Raw genomic sequence first — 15879 nt, forward strand, 5'->3', positions numbered from 1 at the left:
TCAGAATGCATCACACGGGAACGTTCAAGTGTAATGACGGCGTTATACCTTAGCCCATTATGCAAGCTAGTAGCCTAGCCGCTAAAACGTCTGCTTGACCAACGATGGCCACAGTGCAGGTAATAAGCAAAGCACATGAAAACATTTCCCAGCTGCAAAAACTTGAGAACTTGCTCCCAGCCGATGTGAGAGTGGAAGCGGTGGGACTGCTGAACGCAATTTCAGAACCCAGTTTCAGATTTATTGCGCTTCTGATGAACAAGATTCTGACCCTGTTTGAACCACCAAATAGCTCCAATCAAAAGATATGGATCTCCACACAGCTGTCCAACTGGTATGTACACAGCTGTCCAACGTGTATTGAGGGCCTCCGCACCGAAACGGAGTTCAGTGCGTTATGGGATCAGTGTCCAGAGCCAGAGGATACATCTAACCCACAAAGCAAGAGGAGATGCACATAAACCAACAAAGGTACAAGATTTTGTTGTTGAGCAGGCTCTGGGTGCACGAATTGACCAGGACAACACAGCAAAACGACAGAGACTCAGGGCCCTATCTTGCATCCAGCGCAATTGACTTAATCACTGGCGCATGTGTCGTTGCTAGTTTGCAACTGGCCCAGAGCGTTCTTTTCCCTCATGCGCCGCAAGTTGGAAAATTAGGGAATGATCTTGCGCCCCAAGGGGCGGTTCGGTGAAACGAGGCGGCGTGTTCTGGCGCAAACGTTCCCTGGTGCTATTTTGTAGTTTCAGAAACCACTTGCGCCAGAAACCAGGAAATACCTGGTTTAAAGTCAGTGGCGCGTTGTTCAGATGCTATTTTAAGGGCGCATGCATAATGTTGCTTGTGCACCTCGCGCATACACTTTGCTTCTCTCATCTACCTAGCCACAAATTCTTTGTAAATTATTTGGGAAAGAACAGCTGATACAGCGGTAATAAGTTGTACTTTTAAATCTATGCATCTGCAAACACCGTACAGCAAACACATATTTTCTTGACACAGACATCGTGTACATGCCCATAACTTTTAGGATTGAAGAGTATTTCATCGTGAGAAAACATTGTTTTACCGTGAGTGAGTGTTAAAAAGAATGAATGAATGCGGGCACGTGTGTGTGTATGTGTAAAATAATTAATGAATGCGGGCGCGCGTGAGTGCGTCCATCTGTTTAAACACACGCAAACTAAACACGTAACGCATAATACAGTCCATGGCAATGTATATTAACGGGTGGACACATGCATATTAGGAACACAAGTCGATAACGATAATGCATACAATAGAATACAAAATAAACCATGTTTATAATGTATTGCGTGTATCATTAAATAGAACCACAGTTACCGAATATTATATGTTATATCATATAAGTTATCTTTGCCGAAATTTATTTGAGGACTCAGTATTTCTGAAGTTGTGGAAGAAAACCTTATTCCATGTGTGAATTAGGCCGTATTATTTGGCCATAAACTGAGCCATTTGAAGTTTGAAATTCATGTGCATCTGTCTCATCGGAAAATATCAACTCGTCAGATTCAAATGCGCTCATGGCTCTTAAAGGGGATGGGAGCTGGCACGCTCGTTGGTTTATTGCACGTTACGCCCAAACCAAACCTACGGGTAATTAGGCTACTTCAGACCAACCCTTTTTAGATTTGCGCCGGGCGCAAGAGTCATTTTTTGCGCCGGTAAAATAGCGACCGCGCCATAGAACCCCCGACAAAGCTACTTGCGCATGGCGCTTCTCACTTGCGTTTCAGACCCTTAAAATAGGGCCCTCAGACTGTATTATGGATGTATTGACGCAGTTTGCTGAGAGATGGCACGACGCTTTGGGGAGCACAACAGTGCGCTTATGGAATCACTGGCTTCACATGACCCAGAGAGTGAAACTTTTTTGGACACAGAAAAAGTGAGGCCCCTCTTGGATTTGACCAGCACAAAACTTGTAGATGCTGAGTTGTTGTTTTGTATGTTTATGTTTATTTGCTCGACTTCGTGACGCGGCATATTGCTATTGGCGCCATGCTGTGTGTGTATTTAATGTGCCGTCAATGTATTTTGTATTTCGCTGTTTGTGTGTGTTAAAGGTCCCATGGCATGCCACCAGTTGTGGTGTGATTAGCCGGTACAAGCCGTTTTGGAAATCCGTCAAACATCTAGGTGGACACGCCCACCTGTGATGTCATAAGGGGTAGATTTCCAAAACGGCTTGTAGCGGCTAATCACACCACACCTGATGGCATGCCATGGGACCTTTAATGTGTACTATTTGCGATCTACGTGCGTCTTAAGGCAATGCTGTTGGCCATGCTGATGATTTTGCGCTGCTGTGGACTGTTGCAATTGAGGTTTTTGTGCACCTGTCTGTATTTATGTGGGCCCTCCCCCAAAATCGACATGCCCCCTGCAGATATTTACGCTGGCGCCGGGTCTGTGTAGAGCTAAAGGAAATTTCTTGTTGGACTTTGCACACCTTGATCAGCTCTGTTTGATTCTGCTGTACTGAATGAGCACTGGCAACCTTAGACCTCTCTTGGTTTTGTCTGTGGAGAGAACAAACAAACACACACACACACACACACACACACACACACACACACACACACACACACACACACACACACACACACACACACACACACACACACACACACACACACACACTTTGGATCTACTTTTCTTGACTTACATACATTAAGTTAGATCAATCCTCTTCTGCTTGAAACTCCTACCTCTGCTCTCTGGTGGGGCGTCCATCTTTAAATTCAGGAGGTCTATCCATAGACTCACCCTCACTATTCATGGAGATACAGAATCTTCTAGAAAAATAGGAACAGGATATATTGATGTTTGATAGATGCTTTGTATTTATAATGTCTGATAAATCCTCACCTCTTCTCAATAGACGGATTTCCCTCTTTAAACGTGCCAGGTGGATCCATAGAGCGGTCACTCTTCATGGAGACACAGCTGGGTCCAGGGGAGTCTGCTCTCTCCTGCTGGAATCTTCTAGAAAATAAGGACCAGGATATATTTATGTTTGATGGATGCTTTATATTTTTACTCTCTGATAAATCCTCACCTCTTCTCAATAGACGGATTTCCCTCTTTAAACTCTTCAGGTAGATCCATAGAGCGGTCACTCTTCATGGAGACACAGCTGGGTCCAGGGGAGTCTGCTCTCTCCTGCTGCTCTGGGCTTCAACACAACACACACAGCTTTTACTCAGTCTAAGGATGGAGTCATGATGTATCACTGCTGAGCTCTGAGATGGACAACAGTCACAGACAGTGAGATCCTCTTCTTACCTCTTAGCTTTGCTCTGGCGGCCATGTTCCCCAGACAGACTGATTTTAGAGGTAGGACCCCCCTCCTCTATTTTATCATCCATAGTAGTCTGGAGACCTGGACACAAACACAACTATTGTTCCTGCTAGGGATGGGCATTTGAAGAAATTTCCTTGATCGAGCATCGCTAGAGTTATCGATCAATTATCGATTAATCATTAACTTTTTTCTATAGGCTATATTGAAATTCCCGTTGGTAGAAAATACAAAATGCAGCATGTTTTTATCAATGAAATCTTTATTCCAACAATAATGTATGGGCCAACATTAATACAATACAGTTAACTTGAAGACCTACAACTGTTTAACAGTTTTAAAATAATAAATACAGGCATTATAGGTTATAGGCCTATGCGGCGCTCGTAAAGTCCGAACAATGCGCCTACAGGCGCTCTTAAAGGTTTGGAAACGATTCAACAAGACTAAATCTGTAGCCTATTCCAATTACAATAAGTAGCCAACTTATCGGACAACAATAATCAAACAAAGGCAGTAGGCTAAAAGTGAGCATTAAACTGTATAACTGTTTTGAAAAAAAGGGGGAAAAAAGGCCGACATATAATGCCTATAGGCTGCAGCCGGCGCGCGGAAAAGGCTCGCAACAAAAAGATGAGCCACCCATTTACAAACAATTGCATGAACTAGTCTATCTAAAAGCAATACCTTATTGAACATATATAAGGCTGAACTTGTTGCTAAAATATCACAGTTTGGGCAAAATGTAACGACTCCAAGAGGCACCAAGCCGAAAGAAAAGCGGAGCGAGAGACAACACATTAAGAAAAAAAAGAGCGACTCACATACGGTGGTGACTGTCCCTACTGTCCATAGCATACAGTAACTCCAGCCTACATATTTTTGTTTAGGAATATAAGCATGTTAACATGCTCGGGGGTCAGACGCGAACGCAGCCTTGTAACTGTCAGTCCAGCAGCAGAAAACACCCGCTCTGACGGGACCGAAGTAGCGGGGATGCAGAGGTATTGTCGCGCTAACTTTGACAGCCTGGGGAACTTTCTTCCATTCACTTTCCCACATAGTGATATTCAATTAAATGCTTCAAGACTCACAGTATGCAACACAACGTCCTTTTGATCGATAACAATATAAATTGATCGACGCATTTCTTAACGATCAATTATCGAGCATCGATTAATTATGCCCATCTCTAGCTCCTGCAGACATTCAGCGTTTGTTTATTCTCTTCTTTTATAAAAGCTGTTTATTGCTGCTCACAGGGAAGTATCAAGATCAAGTTCAGCGTGCATATATCATACCTACTATTCCCTGTGCTGGTTAAACCGCTCTGAAGACATGTCCATATATGGACTTCCTCATGTCGTATGACATCACACCCACATCTATGCTGGCAGGCCCACAGAGAACTAGTTCCAGAACAAGATGACGTGTAAACACCTTCACTAAACAAGATGGCCGTCTTCCAGTCTTATGACTCATAATAATACAAATAAAACAACTGTTCTATCCTAAGTACCTTTTAAGTCACCCAAGGACACTTGTGATATGAGACAAAACCTGTATAACCCCTACCGGCTCCTTAATGAACTCTCTGTACTGTCTAAACCCACCTAGTCCTTAATGACCTGTATCTGCATTCACTGTCAGTCCCTTTAGATAAAGAATCTGCAAAATCATTCAACAGTAATTTTGACAAAGAGCCATACATCCATATATTGACAGAAAACCAACCATCAACCTAGTGATACAAATCAAAGTTCTGCATATTTAGGATATATCAGGGATCAGAGTTGAGTACAGTACCTTAGTCTTCTTCCTGCTGTAATGAAGTGAGCCACACCAAACAGTCCGACTCATAACAAGAAAATGATGCTGTGAACCAACCAGTTGGACCAGTTCCCCTCCCAGTTGATACTCCTCTCAGACTTGCCTCCAATGGGCTGCTGTTCCATGACCTCACTCAGTGATGAAGACTTATCACTTTATTAAAATATGAACGATGGACAGAGAGCTCTGATGTCTACAAGCTCAGACAGAGAAAAACAAAGAGACACTTGATAGTTCAGGCTGCATGTGGAAACACTCAGTCACTGATGCAGAGTCCTTCTACACCTTAGAACCAACAGGAACGCAGTCAATTTAATAAACTAAAGATCATTTTCTCCAAACACCTACTCCAACAAATTAGAGCAACAGCTAAACTTACGCCAAAATGACACAAAACGAACAAAAGTAATTAAGTTTGAACAGCATATTTACCGTATGAGTGTTCTTGTTGGCTTGGATTCTTTGTGTGCTTTTAATTCTCCATCTTGCTGCACCCTTTACAGGCAGGCATTCAGCACACCTTTAGTCTGATTAGAATCAGTACATTGTACAAACATTCTAATGTGATGTCATTCAGCATTCAGAAGCAGATACTCATTGAAATACAGACTGGATTGTTACGTCCTCAAAAATGGATCCTTTGGAACATTTGAACATTGATGTAGAAATTGAAAATTTCTACATGACTGCAGCTGCTGATGTGACAGCATTAACGGTTACACAAGGTATTGAGGAGAAAAAAGACCTTGAACAGCATAGTATATGTAGTGTTATCATAAATAATGGTTATGTTTCTATCATAGCAGGGTTATTTTCTCTTTAGTGATTAATCTGGTTGGGTTGGATTCTTGTGTGCCTCCATCTTGCTACACTGTCTACAGGCTGGTATTCAGCAACACACACCTTCAGTCTCACTAAATCAGTACAGTGTATCAACATTGTAACGTGACGTCATTCAGTATCCAGTAGTTTGTGGAGGCAGCGAGGAGAGAAGTAATCATAAACTTTTTATTTGTTGCTTCTCATCAGGAGACCCTATGAAAGCAGGCAGTATTAAAGTGTGTGGTATGTCTCTCTATATGTAAAGGCATGCATGGCCAATATTCACTCCCATTAATACCTGTGTCAAAACCCATTATACCCTATTTTATTGGTGTAAGGGAGGGAAGGGGGGGTACCCTTCCCTCCCTTACATTGTTTCACAATCTGTGAAACAAGTACCTTGTTTCACAGATTGTTTTCATTTCACTTTATGTATGAGGTGTACTGTATATCTATAGCTCCAAATCTAAAAAATAAATCATAAAAAAAAGTAATAAAGTGTGTAAGCCTGTGTGAAACTTAATTTAGATAAGTAGGCCCATAGTCTCTATTGTGTAGTAAAGACAGACTTCCATGACTATGTGTCAGCAGGTGCGTGTTTTGAGGTCTTGAGAAACATCTGCTGAGCTTGGAGGAATTCAACTGAAGAAACAGGAAGTAGAATCATCTGCTGAACACCACAGGTGCAGTTTGTGTTGTTTCAGAGGCTCATTGAACCCTCTAGTGGCCGCAGCCAAAACTGCATTTGGGGGTTTTAAATTGCCTGATAATGAATCCTTCTTTGTTGTCATGCCTTGCCCTATAATAACCAACACAAAGTGTTAACTTGTCGTGTGACTGATTATCTTAATGAAACAGGTCCTGGTCTGATTCTACGGTGGCCTGCATGGGCCCTCTCCCACGCGCACCCAGGCAGAGAAGGAGAGGTCCCTTCTTCTATAGCTCAGCACCACCGCCTCAGACACAGACCTCTGTGTGTTTCAACATGGAGGCTCAGGGTCCTGTTAGACGCCACGGGGGAGGTGGTGTATCAACCAGCCTGCCAGGCTCATCTCTGGAGAGACGCCAGTAGCTGGGGTCTGTTTCCTGTCGGGTCTCTTCTAGAATTCTCTCCATGTTCCGTCACTCTTCGGGCGTTTGAGTCTGATATGGAAATGCACTTGCTGGTATCCTGATTATTAATGTTGGTGTAGACAAAGCATCTGTTGTGCTGTTTATTGAGTGAACCCCAAACCTTAAAGGGGACCTATTATGCTTTTTCGACTTTTATGACCTATAAACATTGTTATAATGATTGATAGTCATGTTTAACCATACACAAAAAACGATGTAGACTTTCGGGAAACTCTTCCTCTCATCTGGGCGCTTTCAGCATTCTCTGTCAACGCTCGGTTTCGTCCTTTTCCACCCCCTCGCCCCCCTCCTGCCAACCCAACTCCGTTGTGATTGGTTACCTTCCTTGAAGCGCGCGCACGGGCAGATTTGACCAGGCATATGGGGGCGTGGCAGGAGTGCCTCTACGTAGATGATTTCCCGGAAATGTGAACAAGTGAATCGCAAACGTTGTCCCGAGTGTTTAACGCTCTGCACAGCCACCCCAGACTGTCAGCAGGGAATACGTCGAAATGCATGTACGTCATTATTTGACCCTTTAGTATGGTTAAACATGACTATCAATCATTATAACAATGCTTATAGGTCATAAAAGTCGAAAAAGTATAATAGGTCCCCTTTAAAGTGTAAACTGATCCTCTGCTGAACATACGAGAACATTCAGTGAATCCACAAGTTGTTTATTACCATTATGCTTTATTAACCAGTACAACAGAAAAATAGTCCCTTACATCTACACAATAAACACAAGGACTCAGCAGCAGACATTATAAATCATAAACAGGTGCACATATCTTTAATAACTGAACATGTTCTGCTGCTGTGTTGCTCCCCACAGAACACAAGGAATCAATACGCATTCGCATGCGTCATTCACAACATGATCAATAGCTTTTCCCAGACCACTTTCATTATGAATATAATATAAATCTGCTTCGAATCAGGTTCAACTGGTATCAGAGCCCTTTAGTTTGAAACTGTTATCATCAGAGACCTTTAGTTTGAAAAAGTTAATGTCTGAACATATTGTAGAGTAAACATGTTTTGATTTACAATCAATCAATATTGATTGAACAATCAATCAATCTTTTTGAAACCTGCTTAACCCTATGGAACATTTTAAAGTTATTTTAAGTCTCTTTCTCCTCCCTTCATGGTTTATAAAGCCAAACTTTTTAGAATCAAATTATAATGTAGAATTTAGTATAGTATAGTATTAGTATTTGAATCAATAAAACACAGTGACTGTGTATATTCATATGTGTTTATTCATGTGTGTGTGTGTGTGTGTGTGTATTCATACATGCGCATGTGCATGGATGTGAGAGTATTCATACATGTGTGTGTGTGTGTGTGTGTGTGTGTGTGTGTGTGTGTGTGTGTGTGTGTGTGTGTCTGCATGTGTGTTGTTTGTGTGCATTAAAATATGTGTGAATGAGTATGTGCATGTGTATGCATGTGTGTGTATTCATATACAGTATGTGCGTGTGTATGTTTATATATGCATGTGTGTGCATTCATATATATGTGTGTGTGTGTGTGTGTGTGTGTGTGTGTGTGTGTGTGTGTGTGTGTGTGTGTGTGTGTGTGTGTGTGTGTGTGTGTGTGTGTGTGTGTGTGTTTGTGTGTGTGTGTGTGTGTGTGTGTGTGTGTGTGTGGGGGGGTGTGTGTGTGTGTGTGTGTGTTGCTACAACCGACACAGAGCCACTGAGGCACCATCACCCAATAACCTCAACCCAGGGAGGAGGTCCTCCTGGGTGAAGGTGGACTGGAAGGTGTGGATGTGTGTCAGTGTGTCTGAGGACCCTCCTCCACCTGGGGACACTCTGTAGAAGGACAGAGTGCCAGCAGGCCGGTCTAGATACACTCCTACTCTGGTAGAGCCAGTGGGGGGAAGAATTATGTCTGATCTTCTATTGTTGTAGTAGGCAGTGTAACCATCATCATAACATAGAAGAATCCAGGACTTGTTGTTCGATCCAAGCAGGCTGTCACACCTTGCTCCTCTCCTTGTGACTCCTCTATGTGTCACTCCTATAGCAACATCTTTGTTCCTCTCGACCTCCCAGTAACAGCGGCCAGTCAGACCCTCTCTACACAACACCTGGGGCCAGTTGTCAAATCTCTCTGGGTGATCAGGATATAACTGGTCCTCTCTAACAAGCATCACCTTTCTGTTGTCCTCAGACAGAGAGAGTTCTCTGTTGGCTGTGTTTGGGTCCAGTGTGAGTTCACAGGCATCTGATGGGAGAACAAGACATGATGAGCTGCTGAACCATGCTTCATCATCATCATCATCATCATCATCATCATCATCATCATCATCATCATCATCATCATCATCATCATAATTGCTACTGCTGTTGTGTTGCATACATCTGATTCGTGCCTCGCAAATCCCATGTGTGTTTGAGTGGTTGTCCCAGTAAAAAACATTAACGCATACACAAATGTATAAACTGCATCTACTCCCTCAACATTTACACTAAATATATTATTGCTCAAAACGTTCAACAGGAAGAGTTGATGGCTCCTATGGAATATCTAAGCCAAAGTCTACATTTCAAGATATTAGACTTGGAAAGGTTCCAATACACATCAATTGGAACCCAGCTGTGTAAACTACAGACTGATCCAGCTGAACTCACATACAGGCTTGAACTTAACTGTTGGTAACATAGAACTTCATACTTACTATACATACAAAGACATGTACACATACGTACACACACCTACACAAACATACTAGACATACATATACACAGGAAAACATGGCTATACAGTAAATACGTATACAAAAGAACACATACCTATACATAAGTACACATACGTATACACAAGTATACATACATAATATACGCACGTAGACATGTACACATACATACACCTACATTTTTTAAATATATATATTTGTTTGAGTTCTTTAACATTCTATATATATATAAATATATATATTTGTTTGAGTTCTTTAACATTCTATGTATATTTTTTAAAAATAACCCTTTTCTCATTTAGTTTTTGTTTTAAAAAGCACTTATTTTGAGAGCCTCTACCCCAATTTCGTTGCACTTTGTGCAATGACAATAAAGAGATTCTGATTCTGATTCTGATTCTGATGTCATGATCCGCCCCTGGTTTTCCCATTCACCCTCTGCCACCCTGATCTCCCCTAATTAACCCAACCACCTTCAGCTGTGCTCCCTATAACAGTCTATAACAGTCCTCCCCTTTCACTCAGTCCATTCCAGATTGTCTCTTGTTTCATTCAGAGCTTTCCCGCAACTCCCGATTGACTTCGTCTACTCCACTCTGCCTGTTAACGAACTCTCGCCTGTCTGACCTCCTGCCTGCCGTCCAGTCCCTGTCGATCTGTCTGCTCCTCTGTCCCCGTCTCCTGATCCACCTGCCTGACTTCCTGATATCGACCCCTCGTCTGCCTGACCTCCCTCCCGACGTCGAGTCCCTGTCGGTCTGTCTGCTCTCCAGCTCCCGACTCCCGACCTGCTCTTCTGCCCTCCCGTTGCCGACTCCTCGCCTGCTGACCCACCGACGATTCCCTGCCCACCTGTCGGGGACTTTACTGTCTGCTCTATGCCTGCCCGATCCTGTACCAGAATAAATCCTTGAAACTGTCCTACAACTGTCGTCTGTCTGTGCACTTGGGTTCTGCCTAACCCCCCCGTTACACCTACATATCTATGCAAACATAATAGACATACATACACACAAGTACAAATTTGAATGAACAGACATCACCTATATCCATCACTATATTAAGTGTGTTGAGATGAAAGAAACAGAGACTCACACTTCTTTAAACCTGGTTTCAGCGTCCACACTCCACCGTGCTCCACACTGGGGGGAAACAAAGTGAGAGCAGCATGTTGAAGAGTTTAAACCACTTCATCTAGTACAGGGTTGAATCCTTGACTCTCCTTGACTTTGAATGACATTGTCCCTCAATGGTGAGTTTTCCTCTCCATACCTGAGAGTGTCCAGTCTCCAGAGTGGATCCTCCAGTCCAGCAGAGAGCAGCGCAGCTCCTGAGTCTCCTGGGTGGTTGTAGCTCAGGTCCAGCTCTCTCAGATGAGAGGGGTTGGAGCTCAGAGCTAAGGCCAGAAAATCACAGCCTTCCTGTGTTACCAGGCAGCCAGACAATCTGCACCACACACACACACACACACACACACACACACACACACACACACACACACACACACACACACACACACACACACACACACACAAACGCAAGTGTAAAATAATACTTTTCTGGATGTAAATCTGTTAATTGTCTTCTGATATGTACCTGTTTGCACTTATTACTGACCTAAGAGTTTCCAGTGTACAGTGTGGACTCCCCAGTCCAGCAGAGAGCAGCTTCACTCCTGAATCCTGCAGATCATTGGTACTCAGGTCCAGCTCTATCAGACTAGAGGAGTTGGAGCTGAGAACTGAGGCCAGAGCTTCACAGCATCTCTCTGACAGATGACAGCCATTCATCCTTCACACACAATTAACAGAACATGTCAGAAACTGTGATTAATGTTGTATTTTAAATTGGTTATTAGACATGTTTTAGTTGTTTACCTCAATGTCAATAAATCTTCAAAATATGACTTACTTAGAGGTCAGATAACTAAAGATTCAACAAACTCCTAAAAAGGCCCAGGTCTAAGAACAAGCTGTTATTCAACTTTTGTAAACAACTCTAAATTTCACCTTACTGTCTGACTACATGATTATGAGTAGAACAGGAATGTAATAAATAATACACCTTATGCCATCATTAACCAACAGAATCCAACGTACACCTTTTACTGTCATGGCAACAGAAATAGAATGAGATGGAGGCCTTGTGTTTAATACGATGAGTGGTAATGCCACAGCGATGCACACAAACTGCGAAGGTTTCGTTCAGTGCTGGGAGTTAAAGGGCGGCCGTATTGTTGTGCCGGTGTGATCGCTCTATTTGGAAACACGACCCACTTAAGTTCCAATGAAGACAATCTGCTTAGATCAGAAAAATAAAATAAAAGTGGTTTGTTCTTTGTACAAAGTTTAAATTAAATTGCCAAAAAACAGAAAAGGGCCCTCTATGCAATCAAAACATTTGACAACTTATTTAAAGAGAGTGAATCTGTTCAAATGAATGAACACAGATGAATGGTACGTGACCAAGGACATTTTCACGTCTAATAAAGGGGTGCGATCAGAATGGTTTGGGTGTCACTGAATTACGAAGTTAGTGCCACCAGTAGAAAATGTGTCTAGAGCCTTGAGCGGACATTTTTTATTTATTCATTTAAACCTGTTAACTTTCTTGATGTCAATTTGTTAAACGTCCACCGATATGGAACCTGTGATGTAACAGTTTCACCGTTGAGTAAAACTGACCTGAGAGTTTCCACTGTACAGTGTGGACTCCCCAGTCCAGCAGAGAGCAGCTTCACTCCTGAATCCTGCAGATCATTGAAGCTCAGGTCCAACTCTCTCAGACTAGAGTTGGAGCTAAAAATTTAGGCCAGAGCTTCACAGCATCTCTCTGACAGTTTACAGTCATTCAGCCTACACACACGATACACAGAGCATGTAAGGAACTGTGATTAAAAGGACTTACATTTTGCACTTAAAATAATTAAGGAATTGTGTTGAAACATTTTATTTGCAACATTTTATTAATTGAACTAATATATACTTGTCAATACTTAAATGTCAATAAAATATTTTGCGTAAATTGTTGAATATTGGAAAAATGTTTTGTAGTGTTTGAAAATGGTTCAATAGTATTTATTATTGTCTAATTATTTACAGTATATTGTGTTGCGATTATTTTACATTTAGTTGTTATCAGTACACCTATAGATATGCTTGTATATTATCGTAACTTTTATATTCTATATTATGTATATTGTGTTGTGTGTATTGTAATTAATTTTATTAGTGAACCTGCAGAGATGTTTTGTATATTATCATACCTTTATGTTCTAGTATTATGTATATTGTGTTGTGTGTATTGTAATACTTGTTACTCGTGAACCTACAGAGATGTTTTGGAGGCTTTGACCACTGGCAGCAGCCTCAGAAGACCCTCCTCTGAAGCAGAGAATTTCTTCAGGTCAAACACATCCAGCTGCTCTTCTGATGACAGTAAGATGAAGACCAGCGCAGACCAGTGTGCAGGAGAGAGAGAGTCTCTGGAGAGACTTCCTGATGTCAGGAGCTGTTGGATCTCCTCCACTAGAGAACAGTCATTCAGCTCATTCAGACAGTGGATCAGATTGATGCTTCTCTCTTGAGAAAGATCACCATTTATCCTCTTCTTGATGTAAGACACTGTATTCTGATTGGTCTGTGAGCTTCTTCCTGTCTCTCCAAGCAGACCTCGCAGTAGATTCTGATTGGTCTCCAGAGAGAGGCCCAGGAGGAAGCGGAGGAACAAGTCAAGATGTCCGCTCTCACTCTGTAAGGCCTTTTCCACAGCACTTTCGTAAAGGAGAAGGAGTTTATCTTCCCCGGATGTTGGTTGTTCTTCTGAGAACAAATTGACCCCAGTGTTGATGAAGGAATGAATGACATAAAGGGCAGCCAGAAACTCCTGGATGCTCAGATGGACAAAGCAGAACACCTTTCCCTGGTACAGCCCAAACTCCTCTTTAAAGATCTGGGTGAACACTCCTGAGTGCACTGATGCTGCTTTGATATCGATGTCACACTCTGCCAGGTCTGCCTCGTAGAATATCAGGTTGCCTTTCTCCAGCTGGTTAAAAGCCAGTTTTCCCAGAGAAACGATGATCTGCCTGCTCTCTGGACTCCAGTGTGGATCTGTATTAGCTCTCCCATGGTACTTCCTGTCCCCCTGTATGGACTGAACCCTCAGGAAGTGGCTGTACATCTGAGTCACGGTCTTGGGCACCTCTTCTCCTCTCTGGCATGTTATGAAGATGTCCTCCAGAACTGTAGCTGTGATCCAACAGAAGACTGGGATTTGACACATCCAGTGGAGGCTTCGTGATATCTTGACGGAAGAGATGATTGTGCTGGCCAGCTTCCCCTTTCTGAATCTCTTCCTGAAGTACTCCTCCTTCTGCGGGTCGGTGAACCCTCTCACCTCTGTCATCATGCCAACACACTCAGCAGGGATCTGATTGGCTGCTGCAGGGCGTGTGGTTATCCAGATGCGAGCGGAGGGAAGCAGATCGCCCCTGATGAGGTTTGTCAGCAGCACATCCACCGAGGTCGGCTCTGTGACATCAGTCCAGATCGGGATGTTCTGGAAGTCCAGAGGTAGTCGACACTCATCCAGACCATCCAAGATGAAGACAACTTGGAACCGGTCGAATCTGCAGATTCCTGCTTCTTTGGTCTCAATAAAGAAGTAATGAAGAAGTTCTACCAAGCTAAACTCCTTCCCTTTCATTAAATTCAGCTCTCTAAAAGTAAGGAGAAATGTGAAGTGTATGTTGTGGTTGGTTTTGCCTTCAGCCCAGTCCAGAGTGAACTTGTGTGTTAAGACGGTTTTGCCAATGCCGGTCATTATGGTTCTGATTGATTGATCTTGTGCAGGTAAGGGTTTAAAGATGTCTTCACATCTGATTTGTGTTTCCTTCTTGGCTGGTTTCCTGGAGGCTGTTTCAATCAGTCTGACCTCATGTTCCTTGTTGACCTCTTCACTGACTCTCTCTGTGACAAAGAGCTCTGTGTAAAAGTCCTTCAGAGGTTTTGAATGTCCTGCTTTAGCGATTCCCTCAAACATACACCTCAACTTCTCCATCAGATGGGACTTCATGTTGTGTTGGCACTGAACAGCAGCAGATCCTAAATGACAAAAGTACACAAGACAACAGTGAGTGGATGGTGACATCAGTGGAACATAATATCCTCATGCAATGGTTCGTATGATATCATACGAAAAGTTATGCGCAAATTTTCATAAGATTCCTCCACATTTCTCAGTTTTCTGAATGGAATATGCAATATTTTGATATAGATTCATTATTATAAATTCACATCAATTCTTTCCAGTCTCGCCAGCAAATACAACAATCTCCATCATTGCTTTGGTTGTTGATATGGATGCTATGAATGCTGAAAACCAAACATGGCTGACTTTACCCTTGTTTGGGCATAAGAATGTGTTTTGATGTTGACTGGTAACCTCATTTATAAAGATATCATGCAAATTTGTATCAGTCCAGCCTGAGTGGAACCATGTTAATATTTCCTAAATGATCAACATCATGATATTTAGAGGCTTCATTCCTTGTGGTCGGGGAAGCCGGACGTGAAAAGGACTGCATGATACAGATTCAACATGTTCAGGTTTATTCTGTTATTTAAACAGGTATATGATAGGTGTCATTATAGTAATAATGATAGTGAATCATTGGTGACTTGCTAAGCTGATATAAAATAACAAGATAGTGTTGCATCACTCCAACTGAGATATTCTGCTGTTGATCTGCAGCACAATGTTCAATATACTTTAACCTGATACCCCAACAATAACCCTACACATCTGGATCAAACCATTTAACCTTATACCCCCACAATGACCCTACATATCTGGATCAAACTATTTAACCTGATACCCCACAATAACCCTACATATCTGGATCAGACCATTTAATTTGATGCCCCCACAATAATCTTACAAATCTGGATCAAACCATTTAAACCACAATAGGAAAGATCTCCAAATTGAAGGTAGAAATGTAGAAATCTCACATTATTTAACTGAATTGCAGAAAAAATATGAATCTCATGCTGCTCTTCAATATTTG

General features: G+C 42.3%; 1 pseudogene; it reads right to left on the bottom strand.

Annotated features, from left to right (window-relative positions):
- Positions 1-8773: 8773 nt before the first annotated feature.
- On the bottom strand, positions 8774-14909 carry LOC115555140 (NACHT, LRR and PYD domains-containing protein 3-like; annotated as a pseudogene).
- Between the last annotated feature and the right edge of the window lie 970 nt (positions 14910-15879).

Source organism: Gadus morhua, chromosome 12 (genome assembly GCF_902167405.1).
Source record: "Gadus morhua chromosome 12, gadMor3.0, whole genome shotgun sequence".
NCBI classification, from domain to species: domain Eukaryota; kingdom Metazoa; phylum Chordata; class Actinopteri; order Gadiformes; family Gadidae; genus Gadus; species Gadus morhua.